The sequence below is a fragment of the Canis aureus genome, chromosome 21, assembly GCF_053574225.1.
Source record: "Canis aureus isolate CA01 chromosome 21, VMU_Caureus_v.1.0, whole genome shotgun sequence".
NCBI classification, from domain to species: Eukaryota; Metazoa; Chordata; class Mammalia; order Carnivora; family Canidae; genus Canis; species Canis aureus.
In genome coordinates this window covers 51,309,008-51,326,431 of record NC_135631.1, presented here as the reverse complement: position 1 = coordinate 51,326,431, position 17,424 = coordinate 51,309,008, and the positions used below count along the sequence as shown (strand labels likewise).

Below are 17,424 nucleotides of genomic sequence, written 5' to 3'. Positions count from 1 at the left end.
TAGTTGCATTTGAACATAAAATTGTATTGCTTACCTACAATTCAGGTTTAATATATTGTTAATGGTCACTATCTGGAAATTACTTCATTAAAAAATCATTTTTTAAAAATTTTATATCATGGTCAGTAGCAACATTAAAATGTGGCTTTTGAGATTACAAAAAAGTCCAAGACTAAAGGTTTAGTGTGTATGTTGTTCACTTCAGTCAAAGGGGGTGTATTTTTCTTGAGCCACAATACATAGTAAAACTCAAATTATAGCATCTGGCAAATATGCACATTCAGCCACAGTATATACTACCTATATTCCTTTTGCAAGAAAAAGAAAAAAGATATATGAACAATCAAATTAATGTGTTATATTTATTTCAAAAATCTATTAGAAGCTTAAATAAAAATTTTGCGTATAAATTTCTAACATAATACTCAGTTTTCACATCATTTGATTTCTTTTTTATATTATGGTATAAATGATACTTAGTTTAAGCTTGTTGATGTACAATGTTTTATATTCACATTTGGCCCCAAAATAAGAAGAAGATAAAAATAGGATGTACAGGTCCATCTTTAGTCTGTAAGAAAATAGAATTTCATTCCATATTTTCCAAGAAATGCTTCCTTAAGATTACCATGTGTTGGGATCCCTGGATGGCGCAGCGGTTTGGCGCCTGCCTTTGGCCCAGGGCGCGATCCTGGAGACCCGCGATCGAATCCCACATCGGGCTCCTAGTGCATGGAGCCTGCTTCTCCCTCTGCCTGTGTCTCTGCCTCTCTCTCTCTCTCTCTCTCTCTGTGACTATCATAAATAAAAAATTTAAAAAAAATTTAAAAATTTATAAAAAAAAAAAAAAGATTACCATGTGTCTCTGCTTAGGTATAGCATAAAACTTCCTGTTACAGGAAGGTAGAATTGTGTTCAACAAAAACTAAACCATTTATATTTTAAAAATAAATATTTCTAAAAATCATGCTCTTATTTGTTCATATTTTGTGGGTCCCATAAGTATGTGTGATAATATAGGTTTTCATCATTGGTGGTCTTTGTGGGACCTAAGCTGGATTTCTTCAGTAATAATACCTTACTGAAGTTTTTCACCTTACTCTTTTCTATCATTTTATCTTTTTTTTTCACTCCCTTAGATTATATATGGATATTTAAATATACCACCTCCTTACACTTGGAACTTCTTTTCAAATCTACCTACTATGTTTTATTCAACCTTATTAATGACCGTGAAACCAAGGGAAGAACTCTACCTAGAGAATGAAATGAAATTAATAAGAATATCAGTAGTGTAGAAAAGAGAGTAATGACCCTTTGTGAAGACACTGGCAGGTAAAATAAAAGGCAACCTGCATGATATATACAAATAATTATCTTTGCCAGTAAATTTCAAAATGCTTATCTCAGAAATTTACTGTAGGTATTTCCGGTTATTAACTTTGTCTCTAATGCCTTAGTTTAAGAACACATTTAAGTATTGTGGTAGAACTATCTGAGCTTATGTTGATGGATCCTACTGTGTCGTATAAGGCACAATACAAAATCGGCATGCTGACAGAGATAGTTACAAAATTGGATTCCTGCCCAGGAAATTATTACCTTTAGACCAACTGTGGTTGTGGTAGAGAAAAAAATCACAACCCCTGAGAAATAACCAATATCAGAAGCTTTGAAGTTAAATTGGTCTGGAAGTTGAGGCCATCCTTCAGGAGCGATCTTTTACCTACACCCCTGAGAGATTGATTGCCTACAGGAAAACAAAGATTATTGTGGAGATATGACATTTTAATTTTAACATCTTAAGTTTTCTCTACAATAGAATCTCTAATATTACTTGTTAACTATTTAGCATTAGTTATTTTAGGAACTTAAAATATATATGAATCAAATGAAGTTCTTTGTGTTCAGTAAAAAGAACACATAATGTTCGTAAGGATCCTGAAAATTTATTTTTAATGCCTGGCAAAATGTAACTTGGCAGTGCAGACAAGCTAAAGTAATAGATTGTTGTGTAGATATAATATACTATTAGATGTACACATAATGACTCATGGGAACACATAGGAGGAGCTCAGAAGTAGCCTGTTTCCCCAGAGATGGCTATTATGGTGAAATCAAAGGACAACTGGGTCTTAAAAGGTGCACAGAAGTACTCAGGGGAAACAACAAAAAATCAGTGTGGTGGATAGAGATCATGTGGAAATTCTTCCTCTCCACAGTGCTTACACACCAGTTGCATTGATATTTATTCTAAAATGCAATAATTTATATATACACACCAATACAAATATGTGAATATCAAAGAAATGAAGCAAATATCCAGGGGTGAGATAAAAACAAAAGTATATCATAAATCAACAGAGGAAATAAGGAGGAATTGGAGCCAAACTCTCAGAAGTATATGAAAAGCAGAAATAACTCAATGGTTGGAATTTTCACAACCACATGGGGGATTAGTCATTCAAACTGAATGATCCATGAAGATTGGGGAGCTAGAACTCTAGCGTTTCTTTGTTTTAAACAAAATTAAGACATCTGAAGAGACAACCTTGAAAATAAAAACTGGGAATTTTTTTTTTGAATTGAGGAAAGACATATATTCTAAGACAGAATAAAGCAGACTATATCCTGAAAAAGATAAACACAACCAAATTTATACCTGGCCTCATCTAGTGACAATGCACAATAGCAAGCAAAATGAAATTTATTAAAAGTCCTGAAGAGATAATACAGGTCACTTAAGGAACAAACTTCACAATGAGAGCATCCCACCCATCAGAATTATACAGATACTGGAAGTGATTGGAATATTATTTATCAAACTGTAGAGTAAAGTAACAGTTAATTCAGAGACATACACTCAATAAAACACATATTGAAGAATGAAAATAATATTAAGGTAGCTTTAGGCATACAAAAGAGTTTATTAATATCCACATTTACCACTGAATTTTTAAAAAATATTTTTTAGATAAATGTCTAGTCAAGTATTTGGCCCTTTTATTTTAACTGGGTTGTTTGTCTTTGTTTTGTTTTTGTTTGCATGGTATATCTTTTCTATTCTCTTACTTTTAACCAATTTTTGTCTTTGAATATAAAATATGTATCTTGCAGGGAGCATATAATTGAGTCATATTTATTTTTTATCTATCTGCCTTTTGTTTGGAGGGATTCATTCATTTATATTTAATGTAATTAACTGATAGGGTAGTATTCATATCTGCCACTGTTATTTCTTTGTATATGTCATATTGGCTTTTGTGTTGGTCTTTATTTCTCCATTACTATTTTTTTTTATTTTGTTAAATACTATCTAGCATACCATTTTAAGCTCCTTGTCATTTCTTATACCATAGAATTTTTAGTTTTTTTCTTATCAGTTGAACTTGAGGTTACAGTAACATCTTAATTTAAATCTACCTAGTTGAGGGATGCCTGGGGGCTCAGGGGTTGAACCACCTGATCTTTGGCTCAGGTTGTGATCCTGGGGTATTGGGATCAAGTCCCACATTGGGCTCCCCACAAGGAGCCTGCTTCTCCCTCTGCCTGCGTCTCTGTCTCTCTCTGTGTCTCTCATGACTAAATAAATAAAGTCTTTAAAATCAATCAATCTACCTAGTTCTGATTAATACAAATTTGATTTCATTATTAGATAATTTGCTCCTATGTAGCTCCATTCCCTCCTTTCTCCCTTGTGCTGTTATTGTTATAAAAATTACATATTTATACATTATAAACCCATCAACACAGTTTTATATTTATTGTTTTATGCAGCTGTTCCTTAAATCAGCAGAAGAGAAAATCATAAACAAAAAATACTTTTGAACTTTTTTTACAGTTACCTTTATGGTGTTATTGTTTCTTTCTTAAACATTTATAAGATATATTTATTATTTTTCTGACCGAAGTGCAATGGTTTTTAAATCTCTTTAAACAAATAACTGAAAACAAGTATTCAAGAAAATAAAACATAAGTGGGAAATTAACCATTAGATGTATTTACTTCATGCCAACCCTACATTTAGTCTAGAAAACAAACAAAAACAGTTTGAGTGAGTGTTACTAAAACACTTAACCAAATCAGTTACCATCACGTGCATTTCAAGGTCCCACTGCTAGGAGTTTTGTTAAGATAAATTGAGTCATTAATAAGACTCTATAACAGAGCACAGGAACACACATCATTAGATGTGATCGTTGCCCTTTGCCCTCAGATTCATAATAATAAAGCTGACAATTCTGTCTGTCTCTAAACCTCCAGGGACTCCACTCCAATCCTTGGAAGCAAAGAAGATGCTCTGTCAAACAACTTTGTGTAAGTTGTAGCAAAACAAAGAACAAAGCCTAAGTTTTCTTACTTTTCTATAGGAAATGGTCAATGATTTGATAAATACTAAAATACTTCTAGGGCTTCATTTTATGTACTTGTTTGCTAAAAACACATTTTGCAAGAACTGACTACACAAAAAGTCCACACATTCATTTAATGAGCTGGAAATTTAAAACCTGCAAGAAAATGAGGAAGTGGGGAATTCCTAATTCTAGCATGTGTAATTATTAAGGGGATATACACACATATGAAACAGTTTTGTTCACAGAGGGACAGAGGGCAGAGGGCACAAACTATAAAAGGGATATGTTTTTTTGAGTAAAAAGAAAGAACTGGCTGATATCCTCTTTGTTTTGGGAGCGCCATATTTAAGTTGAAGTTAGGCCTGAATTTACTGTCTACTCCTATAACAAAAAAAAAAAAAAATCTAAGATAAGAAATTTAATTTGCCTTGCTGTGTTCTTTCCAGTCATTAATTGAGATGTAATTATGAGAGACTAAAATCGCCTTCAAAAAGAGTTGTAATAACAGCTCTCAAGGCCGCATTCAACCATGATTTCAAGGATGCTTTCATGTTTAAATTTTCATGTTTAAATTAGCCTTCTTTGTCAAAAATCTTTACAATTTCATCAAAAACTTCATCAACAGACTTAGAGGCATCTATTTTCTTGACTTTCCTCATTTTTTTTTTTTTTCAGATGAGTCAATAACTGGCCTGGTTGTCTGAAGATAGGTCTGAATTTTCTTTTCCAAGCTCTCTCTGTTGTCATCAGTTCTACATTACTTTTTCCCCTCAGGTCATTGTTCAATACAGAGCTCATTATTACAGTAAAAAAAAAAAAAAAAAAACAGAATGAAAAACACATCTGCCTTCCTGTCCATGCCATGGTCTTGTTCCAACCTTGAAGATTGTCTTGATTTCTTGGAAACCCATCAATCAAGAATTTATTCTTCTGATCAATGGCAGCCATTGTCTGATCCATTACTCTCTTTAAGTTGAACTGATGGTTATCTCAACTGGCATGATCTTTCAGTCTTTAATATACTTTATAGTGAGGTCACCATACTGTGAATCTGGGTTCTTCCTTTCATCATGAAGAAGTTCTCCTGCAGAAAGTTGTGTGTAGTCATATTTCATATCACTGGTTTACTGTAAAGAAGATGTAACTCAGGAACTGCCAGATAGATGCATAGCACAAGGGCTCAGAACTTCCATGCCCTCTCCAGGCTAGTCTCCCCCTGAATCTCCACGTGTTCATCAACCCTGGTTTTATTATTTCTTTACATGAGTTTAAATTCTTATCTAATGTTCTTTTATTTCAACCAGAAAAACTGCCTTTATTTTTTCTTGTAAACCAAATCTGAGACAAAACCTCTCAATTTTGTTTATCTGGTAAAGTTGTAACTTCTACTCCACCTTTGAAACACAGATTTGCTGGATATTAAATTTTTGGTTGGTGATCCTTTTCCTTCAGCTCTTCAAATATGCGATTCCACTGTCTCTTTCTTCCATGGCTTCTTATGATAAATCATCTCTTAATCTTATTGAGGATTCCTTGTATATAAAGAGTCTCATTACCCTTGGTGTTTTCAAGATTCTCTATTAGATTTTAGTTTTTGATGGTTTTATTATGATGTGTCTAGGACTGAATCTTTTTTAATTTCTCCTACCTGGAGATTTTTTTTTTAGTTTTTTGTATGTGTAGAGTAACAGTGTTCATCACATTTGAGTTTAGGCCACTGTTTCCTCAAGTATTCTTTCTCTGTTGTCTCACCTTCTGTTATTCCCAAGATTTGTATGTGGATACGTTCAGTGGTATCTCACAGATTTCAAAGATTTAAATTTTTTTTTCTTCATTTTTTATTTTCTGGTCTTCAGATTAGATATTCTCTATTAACCTTCCTGCAAGTTCACTAAATCTTCTGCCATTCAGAAGCCATTCTATTTCATTTGTTATACTCTTCAAACCCAGAACATCCATTTGGTTTATTTTTATAATTTGTATTTGTATCAATATTCTCCATTGATGAGATATTATTCAGATACTTTCCTTTAGTTATTTGGTCATGGTTATTTAGTTATTTGAACATGTTTAAAATAGCTGACTTAAAATTCTTAGTAAGTTCAATGTTTGAGTTACTTAGGGGCAAATTCCACTGACTTATTTTGTGTGTGTGTGTGTATTGGCCATACCTGCCTACTTCTTTGCCTATCTTATATATTTTTTAAGCTGGATACTCTGATATAATGTAGCAATCAGATTACCCTCTGCTCGGTGTTTATCATCGTCGCCATTGCTTTTTTTTAATGTTGTTGTTATTGTTGTTTGTTTGGGTAGTGACTTTCCTATACTAATTCTGCAAAATCTATATTCTTTGTCATGTATAGCCACTGAAGACTCTTCAGTTAGGCCAATGATCAACTAATGATTGGATATTGATTTTCTTAAAACAATAAGACTCTCAATTTTTGCTGAAGGTCTATGTGGCATGCATTCGGTGCTCCAGCAGGCAGCTTATAACACTGCCTTATTCTTCACTTCCTAGTTGCACAGAGCCTCAAGGTCAGCTAGAGGAAAGATATTAAGATAGCATCAAATCTCTTTCCAGCATATGTCCAGCCCTGTGCATGAATGTGGTTTTCTAGATTCTCAATATGTCAACACTTTTCCTTTTTTTTTATATGTCAAAACTTTTCAAAGCACTTATATTTATCTCATGCCACAGCTTTTCCTTTTAAGTTTTGCAGTTAGTTTCTTGTTAGCCCAAGCTACATCACCACCCGAAGCAGTTGCAATATTAAACCAACTGACACTGATTTTTCCCAAACACGCCATAGAAAAGAATTGAGCAAACTCTAAATCACTTCTAATACAAATAAGCCTGGTGTGAGGTATTTCAAGTAACTGCCAGATATGTGAAATAATAACAATTATTTAGGTGGTTGGGAAAGCTCCAAACCTATTCTTCTGTCTCCAACAGGTATTTGGCAGCTGGTTTTCATGGCTACCATTATAACAAGACTGTTGGTTTGTAAGGCTCCCTTGGAGCTAGGGACACAGAAAGGGAAAAGGGCTATTTAACATTTCATAAAGCTCAATCTTACTGAGATTCAGCTATTTTTCTTGAATAAATATCCCTTAGATTATTGCCAGTCTTTGACTAATTCACAGAATTCTGTAAAAGTTGATGTTAATAATTTTAACTGGCATTCTCATGCTTTTATAGAGAAGTAAATTTTTGGAGTTAACTAACCTTATTATTCTGGAAGTGCTTTCCTATATACTGTTTTTAAATTTCAGTACTGGCTAATAAAGCTTCGTTGAAACCAAAGACCTAAGGCTTTAAATAATAGCTTTAGCATAAAAATATCCTTTAAATCCAGTGTTAATCCTAAAGTTTACTTATTCAGGTCTTTCTCTATAATACAGAGATGGATATAGATAAGGTCTGCGTCAGAGACAAGAGAGTGATATTTAAAGAAGTGACTCATACAGTTGTTGGGGCTGGTGGCAAGTCTGAAATCCTGGGCAAACTGGCAGCCTGAAGATTCAGGTAGAGGTTGATGATCTAGTCTTAAATTCAAAGACTGGAAACTCATGCTGAGTTTCTATGTGGCAGTCTGGAAGTAGAATTCTTTCTTCATTGGGAAATAGCCTTTGTTCTTAATGTCTTTAACTAATTAGGTAAAGTCCATCCACATTAGGAAGAGTTATCTCCTTCAGCTGAAGTAAAATTATTTTAAATGTTACTCACATCTAAAAATACTTCTCAGCAGCATTTAGTGTTTCACCAAACCACTAGTCACCGTACTGTAGACACACTGAAATATAATAGTAATCATAACACTTGCACAGAAAGGCAGAGTTGAAATGGGATTCAAGGCTGCTTCCAGTGACTTCAGACCCATTTCTCCAGTTCTCTTGGGTGTTCCTATCCTTGTTTTGGCTTTATCTTCAGACAGGTAAGTGCCACAGTATTCTCAGAGATCTCTTTCATTCGTGCAGGACAAATCCTGAAGAAGAAAATCACAGCTTCCACTAGTTCACACAAAACAAACAAACAAACAAACAAACAAACAAAAAAGAATGTGTCAAATCTCTTTCAAATATCAGCTAGCATTGCATTGAGCAAATGTGTTCACCTACTCATTTGAGAGTTAATCTCTCTCTGGTAAAATAGAATTGGCCCTAGTTCGACAAGGTCCATCCTTGTAGATGAGGCTAGGGTTAGCTCCCCTGAGTCCCTTGTATGGAAAAGAATAGGTGACTGAACAAATTGGAGCTCTCTTGGAAATGCTAAAGGGGAATGGATACAAAGTAGCAATCTGCAATGTCCCTCATCCTCTGCAAACCAAAATTGGTTCTAAAGACAGCAGCAAAAACAACAGCAGCAGGAGCAGTCACAGCAAAACTCATCAAATGGACAAACCACAGACAGAAATAATTAAATAAGAAGAGAAATGCCTAAACTAGCACTGTGAGAAATAAAACTGGGGCATGACTATAGCCAGAAAAGTTTTAATTATTCAAGAATACTTTGAACAAATTATACCAATATTTTATTTTAAGCTTATTTATTTTGTCATGAAAAGAATGTTTAGAAATTTACAAACTAAAAGTACTTATTTTAAAAACTGTATTTATTTTTAAATGAGTAGAAAGCCTAAGTAAAACAATGAAATAGAGAAATTAAATTATTGTCACCTCTAGTTTTTAATCAAAAAGACCTAGTTACAGACATGGTTTTACAAACAAGTTCTGCCAACCTCCAGAAAGATGAGAAAGAGATAATTGTGAGATGATTCAGGGAATTTGAAAAGGGATGAAATTATTCATTTCATTATATGAGTGTAGTGTAACACTGATACCAAAATAAGACAAATAGAGACAAAAAATAGAAAAGTAAAGCCTGATCTAATTGATGAGCATAGATGCAAAAATCCTAAATAAAGGACAGCAAATTAAAACTAGCAAAAGATCATTACTAGGCAAATTTGGTTCCAAGTGTGCAGACATTTCAACATTATAAATCTATTCATGTAAATCACTCCGTTAATGGATTTATCTAGAAAAAAAAAACACAAAACATAATTAAGAGAATACAAGAAAATATATAAAAAATAAAATTAACACACATTAATGATGAAATATTCTGAGTTATTTAATACACACCAGTGATAAAAGTTTTGAGGAGAGGGGTAAAAAAACCACAAAACTTTAAATGAAATATATTTTTTTTTACAAGACCTATAATAAACTTCACACTTACGGTTCTATTTTACACTATAGTGTTTCAATTAAATTTAGAAGGAAACCAGTCATAACCATTATAACACTTAGTGTTCTATTATCAAACAGAATCAGTGCCAGACTCCTTAAAGGGATAAAAATTGGTTTCATTCAGAAACTTGTAATATGGGAAGAGAGACCTCTGTATCCAACCAAGCTCAATTTTGAATACAATAAGAAAGCTGAGGATTTATAACTAGGAAAAAGATGTGTGGGGTGTAGTTCAGTGGATGGAAAATTGCTAAAAAAAAAGAGATATTAAATGTTAGAGGGCAGTTAGGCTGAGGCAGGTCAAGAGGACCAGATATGAGGAGGGGAAGATGAGGAATTTGACTAGATATTGAGACTAATCACATAATAAGGGTGGAGGAGATTTCCTCTAAACTAGCAGCAGGGCTCTTGCTCAAACTAGGAGCTGCATATCTGGCAAGGATAGAGGCCAAGTTCAAGGCCTTGCTAGAAACAACCTGACTAAAGTTTGGTCAAGCACAGCATCTTGTCACCATTATTTTATTAGAAATTCAAGACAATAAAACAAGCAAAAAAAAAAAAAAAAAACGTAGCAGAAAATTTGAAAAGAAAAAGTTAATTTCTCATTGCTTTAGAATTTTACTCTGTCTATCCAGAAAATGCAAAGGATTCTACAGACAAATTGCAGAGCATGCTGATTTGCTGGATACATTCAAAAATGGGAATGCCAGCAGCATTGTAAAAACAGTAACCACTTAGAAAAATAAAAATGCCAGTAAGATATTTTATCTTTTCCTATCAAAAAAAGTCTATTTATAAAAATAATCTTGGAAAAAATTATAAAAACATTGAAATACATGAAAGATGAAGCAAAAAAAATGAAATAGACCATTTCATAAATAAGGAAAAGGATGGGCTAGAGACAGAATATTGGAGATTTTGATGTGTTATCCACAAAAGAGGAAGTGGAGGATCTTGTGGAAAATACAGAAAAGTGAGAATTTAAAAGGTAAGAACCATGACAGATTGGTAATTGGAACCAAGAGACTAGACTTTTAATGAGCGAATGGCCCACAGTATAAACAATAATTCAGTGAAACTAAGATATAGTAAAACAAGAACAGCAGAAGCCCATTGTTTTTGGCAGGATGTTGAGCAGCAGATGATTTTGTCAGTTGTTGCACCGCAGCATGAGTTATGGCAGATTTAATGCCTTGAGTTATCAGGCAATGAGAGAGTTGACGTCTAGGAGTAGACGATGCCTGTAAGAAGATTGGTTGAGAAAGGCAGATGTGAGGAAGGCACAGAGAAGCAGCAGCAAAAAAGAAAGCTGGGATGAGGGAAAGGGGATATTATTATTGTTGTTGTTTAAGAATAAGAGGTTTCTGGGCTGCCTGGGTGGTTCAGATGGTTGAGTGCCTTTGGCTCCAGTAGTGATCCTGGGGTCCTGGGATTGAGCCCCACCTCAAACTCACTGCTCAGCAGAGGAGTCTGCTTCTCCCTCTCTCTCTGTCTCTCCTACAGCTTGCACTCTCTCTTTCAAATAAATAAATAAAAATTAAAAAAAAAAGAATAAGATGTTTCTAATCTTAAAGGAAAGAGTTAACGAGGGAGAGTTGTAAAGAGAAAAATATTTATGAAGTCAGTTCTTAGAGGTTACAAAATCCATGAGCAAAAGTGGAATGCAAGTGCATGCTCCATCAGAGTTGTTAGATAGAACCATTTAGGAATAAAGTGTAGTCTGCGAATTGGACCAGTACTCCTCCAGGGGTGGTTCATACACCAGCAATATCAGCAATATTCGGTCCACTGACCTAGTATCTCTGTGGCTGGAGGGCAGAAATCCACCTTGTAACAGGATCCCTGGGTGACTCCTTTTTTTTTTTCCCCCTAAGATTTTATTTATTTATTCATGAGAGACACAGACACAAAGGCAGAGACACAGGCAGAGGGAGAAGCAGGCTCCTGCCAGGAGCCTGATGTGGGGACTTGGTCCCAGGACCCTGGGGTCATAACCTGAGCCAAGGGTCAGGTGGCTCAACCACTGAGCCACCCAGGTGCCCCTCCTTCAGTGATTCCTATGTATTTTATATTTTTTGTAATATCATGAGTGATAGTTCACAAAGAGGTCTGAAAAACCTTTTTCAGACAAGAATTTTAAATCTACCATTATACTCATATAATCAAGGAAATACAGCACCAGAAAAGTGAACAGGAGTATGAAGAGATGACCTTCCTGTTTCAGGCTTTCATCAAGGGAGGTAAATGTGAAATCAGTTTTCCTTTTCACATAATGCACACTGCCATTAGCTCTAATAATTGTATTTAGTAGTTCCAATTTGTATGTTACATATTTATATGTTTAAATGCATGGGATATACATACATACATATATGTGTGTATATATATATATATATATATATGTATATATATATATATGCAACCTAATCAGAAAAAAATCAGGTATCTTAGAAAGCCAACATTTCAAAATACTTATACAACCTTATTGTGCCTTATTATGTGCCTTATTATGCCTTATATTTATATGCATATATATTATATTTATATATATCTATATGCATATATAATATATATATTACATATATATTATATTTAAATGCATGGGATATACATACATATATATATACATATACATATACATACATATATATATGCAACCTGATCAGAAAAAAATCAGGTATCTTAGAAAGCCAACATTTGAAAATATTTATACAACCTTATTGTGCCTTATATTATGCCTTATATATGCCTTATATTGTGCCTTTTTATGAAATATAACAAATACATAAAATACATCATATACATATGAAATAATAATTATTGACCTGTTTCCCATTGGATTTGCCTCTCTATGCAATAACAAGTCAGTCTTGAGAAGGGTAGCACAAATTGAAGATAAGATTTGCTGGCCCTTTATTAGCCTTTACATAACTTTTTGGTCCTTTCCACTCTGATTTCACAAAAAGTGTCTTTTGTTTCTATTATCTACTGCTAAATATTCTCTTAAATAAACATGACTTTTTGACCCTTAGTTAATATCGGTGGCAGAAACGGGTCTCCCAGCAACCAACCACAGGTTTGATTGTTCTTTACTAAAGGAAACTTCCACTTCTCTAATCAACCAGATAAGAAAGGGATGTTCTGGCTTTTCATCTACTCCCTTTCCACCATATTAAATATGTAGTCTGAAATATGTGATGGTAGAGGATTACATAAATACCATAAAACACGGTGATTCTACTACTGAGTATTTACACAAAAAAAACAAAACCATCAATTTGAAAAAATATATGCACTCCTGTATTTATTGCAACATTATTTAAATCACCAAGATATGGAACCAACCCATGTGCCCACTAATAGTTGAAAGGATAAAGAAGATGTAGGATATACATATATCCTACATTAAGATATTACTCAGCCATAAAAAAGAATACAATCTTGCCATTTGCAACAACATTAATGGATCTTGAGGGAATAATACGAAGTGAAATAAATCAGAAAAAAAACAAATACCATATGATTTCACTCATGTGTGAGATTTAAAAAACAAACAAGGGGGATCCCTAGGTAGCTCAGTGGTTTAGCCCCTGCCTTCGGCCCAGGGTGTGATTCTGGGATAGAGTCCCGCATCAGGCTCTCTGCATGGAGCCTGCTTCTCCCTCTGCCTGTGTCTCTGCCTCTTGCTCTCTCTGTGTCTCTCATGAATAAATAAATAAAATCTTTAAAAAATAAAAAAACAAACAAATGAACAAAGGAAAAAAAAAGACTCCTAAATACAGAAAACAAAATGATGGTTACCAGAAGAAGGTGGGTCAGGAGATGGATGAAATAGATATAGGGGTTTAAGACTTACAAGATTCCAGCTGCAAAATTCAATCATGAAGATGAAAAATACAGCATAGGGAAGGCAGTCAATAAGATTGTTATGATTTCGTTTCATGACAGATGGTGACTACACTTATTTAGTGAGCACTGAGTAATGCATACAACTGTGGAACCATTATATCGTACACATGAAACTATATAACAATGAATGATAGTTATACTTCAATAACAGTTAATTAATTAAAGGATATAGAAAGGAAGAAACTGAAATATGTAATAGTAGAGCATTAGAGAAATATATTTAGGAAATTTATGGAAATAAAACTTGGAACAATGACAACTTAGCCATAAGTCTTGCTAGATAGAAAGTCCAAATTAGAGGTCAACTTAATCAGACCTAATACACCTTCCCATTTATCCAATATTTTGTAAAGTCTGTTTTAACATTGAATTTTTAATAGAATTTACTACTAATAAGCCATCTATACATAAAAGTTCTAAAATAATTTATAGTGGCCTTATTATCATGTAAATCTTATAGGAAATAACTTTCAGGAAAAAATATATATTTCAAAATTAGAAGAAATAATAGAATATAGATATCTAAAATGAGTAAGTTTGGATTTAAATAAAGTAAAATGATCATAGGCATTAAATTTTTCTATTTTTTGGAAAACTTTAAAAGAAATGCAAGAACTGATACAGATTTTAAATTAAACACTAGAAAGGCACGTAGGTGGCTCAGTCGGTTAAGTACTCTTGATTTTAGCTTGGGTCATGATCTCAGGGTCCTAAGATCCACCCCTACATTGGGCTCTGTGCTGGGCAGGGAGACTGCTTAAGAGACTCTCTCTCTCTCTCTCTGGCCCTTCCCCCTCCCACTTGTGCACACACACCCTAAATAAATAAATAAATAGCTATTAGATGCTAGAAATAGAATTAATTTGAGAATAAGTAAGAATAAGCCATTTATTTTTGTATGTGATAAGAGGTAAATCACCTTAAGAAAGAATAATAAGCCAGAACCAGTTAGTTTCAAAGATGAGGAAATAAGATGCTCTTGTATATGATCTGGACCTTATTCAAAGTATAATATCAAAATAAATTCCTTTATCATATTATGAGGTGTGATTGTACCAAATATAACGGGAAATATTTTTTCTGTACTGTGTGACCTATCACATATATCCAGAAACATTTAATCTTGGAGATGATATTTTAAATAGGTGACAGGGAGAAAAGAGGTAACATACAATTTAATGTTAAACCTTAGAGACAATACCAGGATAAGCTTGACGAACAACAGGCAATCTTAAGATTAAAAAATAATAATAATATTCAATTTTCAAAACAGTTTTCTTCATTCTGCTTCAATAACTATAGAAATGCATATGCAGTAAATAACATAATGTTGGTTTAATAATTATTAATAAAATGATAGATTCTTGTATTCATTGATGGTGATTTAACATTAGGTCTATTCTACAAGGACTCTCAAATTGATTTCATTGTTTCTGCATTAACTGCACAACTGCACTGAAACCATTTTCAATCAAATATGTAACTAAGAAATGTTATAATAAGTAATTTAGTTTCTTTGTAAATAATTGTAAAAGGATGTGATTTGGCTTCATTTAATTGGAAGTGAGTCTCCTAGATACATACTTATTAAAATTATTATGGTTTTTTTTGGATAAATAAACCCTTTTATCTTAAAGCACTCCATTTTATTGATGTGCTTATTTCTGATATTAATACACCAGCTTTTTTTTATACTTGAAGTTTTCATGATCTATATTTTTCAATCATTTTACTTTCAATTTCAGCCTATGTCCTCATATATCAAGTACCTCTCTTTTAAATAGAATTACCTGAGTCTTCCTTTTTTTTTTTTTAAACACAAATTGGCAATATCTATCTTCTTAATTGGACTTTTAAATGTTTTTTAATTGCTTAATCCAACTATATTTAATGTAATTATATATGTGATTGAATTTAACTTTATCATCTTGTGGTTTGTTTTCCATTTGCTTTATTTATTTTCTCCTTTACAGCCTTGTCTTGATTAATCAAATGATTATTTTCAGTATTCTTCTTGTGTTTTAGCTGTCTCACTTTGGGTTTTTTGTTTGTTTATAAATTAGTGTTGTAGAAATTGCAATACCACCCTTAACTTACCACAATCTGCCATGAATTAGCATCTTATCACTCTTTGTTGAATGAATAAATCTTAAAATATTATAATTCCATTTGTATCTCCTCTCATTTTTTGTGCTACAATCATATATGGTTTACTTCAAAGTAAACCATAGCACATATTTATAATTTTTGCTTAAAAATATCAGTTGTCCCCCTCTATTAAACAATGTTTGTATCAAAGGAGATACACAAATGAAAATGATTGTATTTCTAACAGAAAGTGATAATGGAAAAAAAATCAGAATCTCTAGAACATATTAAAAGCATTGATCACAGGAAATTTGATGCTGCTTTACACGTTTATAAGTAAAAAAAAGAAAAGAAAATTAATATAAATGGATTAAGCTCTCAGCCCAAAAACCTAGAAAGGGAACAACAAAGTAAACCAGATCATAGATGGAGAATAATAAAAGAGAAAACTAAAGTGAAACTAAAGTGACAGGGAATAGAAAAAAGAGTAAAGCTAATAATGAATGGATAAAAATCCTGGTGTTTGAAAATGCGGTTAAATATATATGTCACCGCCTAACTTGCTTAATTAGTAAATTAGTAATATAATTTAAAAATATATTACTAAAGAACAAAAGTACAGAATAAGAAATAAGCAAGAAGGGTGAATAACCATTGAAAAAGAAGAAAATATATATGTTTTTAAACCTTAAGAAGCTATTTTGAAGACTTCTAGGCATATGAACATGAGCACCACATCAGAAGGGGTAGGTTTTTGTTTTAATTTTTGTTTAATTCAAGTTAGTTAAAATAGACTGTAGTATAGGTTTTTTAAGTGAAATTTAGTGATTTATCCTTACAAATAAAGGCTCATCACGAGTGCCCTCCTTAATGCCCACCACCCATTTAGCTCATTCCCCACCCACTCCCCCCTCCAGCAACCCTCAGTTTGTTCTCTGTCATTAAGAGTCTCCTTCTCTGGGAAGGGATCATTTCTTAGTGAAATACAGACTAAGACAATTAAGCCACTAGAGGCAGAAAGCCTAAACAACCAATGTCTATGGATGACATAGAAAATCTTACTCCGGAACTACAGATGTTTCACAGGAAATTTCTACCAAATCCATAAGGATCAAGTAGCTCTGATACTCTATAACAGAGCCTCTGATTTTGTGCTACACAACTAAAGTAGTTCCAACAGAGAGAGAAAGAGAAAGAGAAAGAAAAATTCTAAAAAATAAGTCTTCTTGGGTTGGCAATGGACAAGTGGTAGGGAATTAGAGGTCCACCGCCAGCCGCCCTTTAGACTTATTAATTTCACACCTGTTACACTATTTTATTCTGGAACCAGAAAATTCAAAGAGATAGAACAACAAAATATACCCAAGAGAAGCAAAAGTAAGCAATAAAGAAAACACACAGAAATAAATAAGAAAACAGATGAAAACTATGTAACTAATAAATTAATTCAAGAGTAATTTCTTTGAGGGAAATAACTAAAGAGTTATTATATCAGATAACTTAGACAAGAAAAAGAGGAAGCAGAATAGTAACTACACAAAATAACAAATTAAATAAGGAAATAACCAGATGTGTGAGAGGAATCAATTGGAGTATCATAGACTACTTTGCTCAATTCTAGTATAATAAATTTGAAACAGAGAAAATGAATCATTTCCTAGCTTATAAATTGTCAGGTCTGGCCTTAAGAGACTAAATAAAAATCTGAATGATCCAATCATCATATAATACATAAAATGATGTATTAAAAATCATCCCATAAATAGGAATGTGCTCAGAAAATTTCTAAAAAGCCTTGAAGGAACAGCAAAT

The 17,424-nt window shown here is 33.0% G+C and overlaps 1 pseudogene; it reads right to left on the bottom strand.

The window, feature by feature from the left end:
• Positions 1-4,928: 4,928 nt before the first annotated feature.
• On the bottom strand, positions 4,929-5,471 carry LOC144292081 (UMP-CMP kinase pseudogene; annotated as a pseudogene).
• Between the last annotated feature and the right edge of the window lie 11,953 nt (positions 5,472-17,424).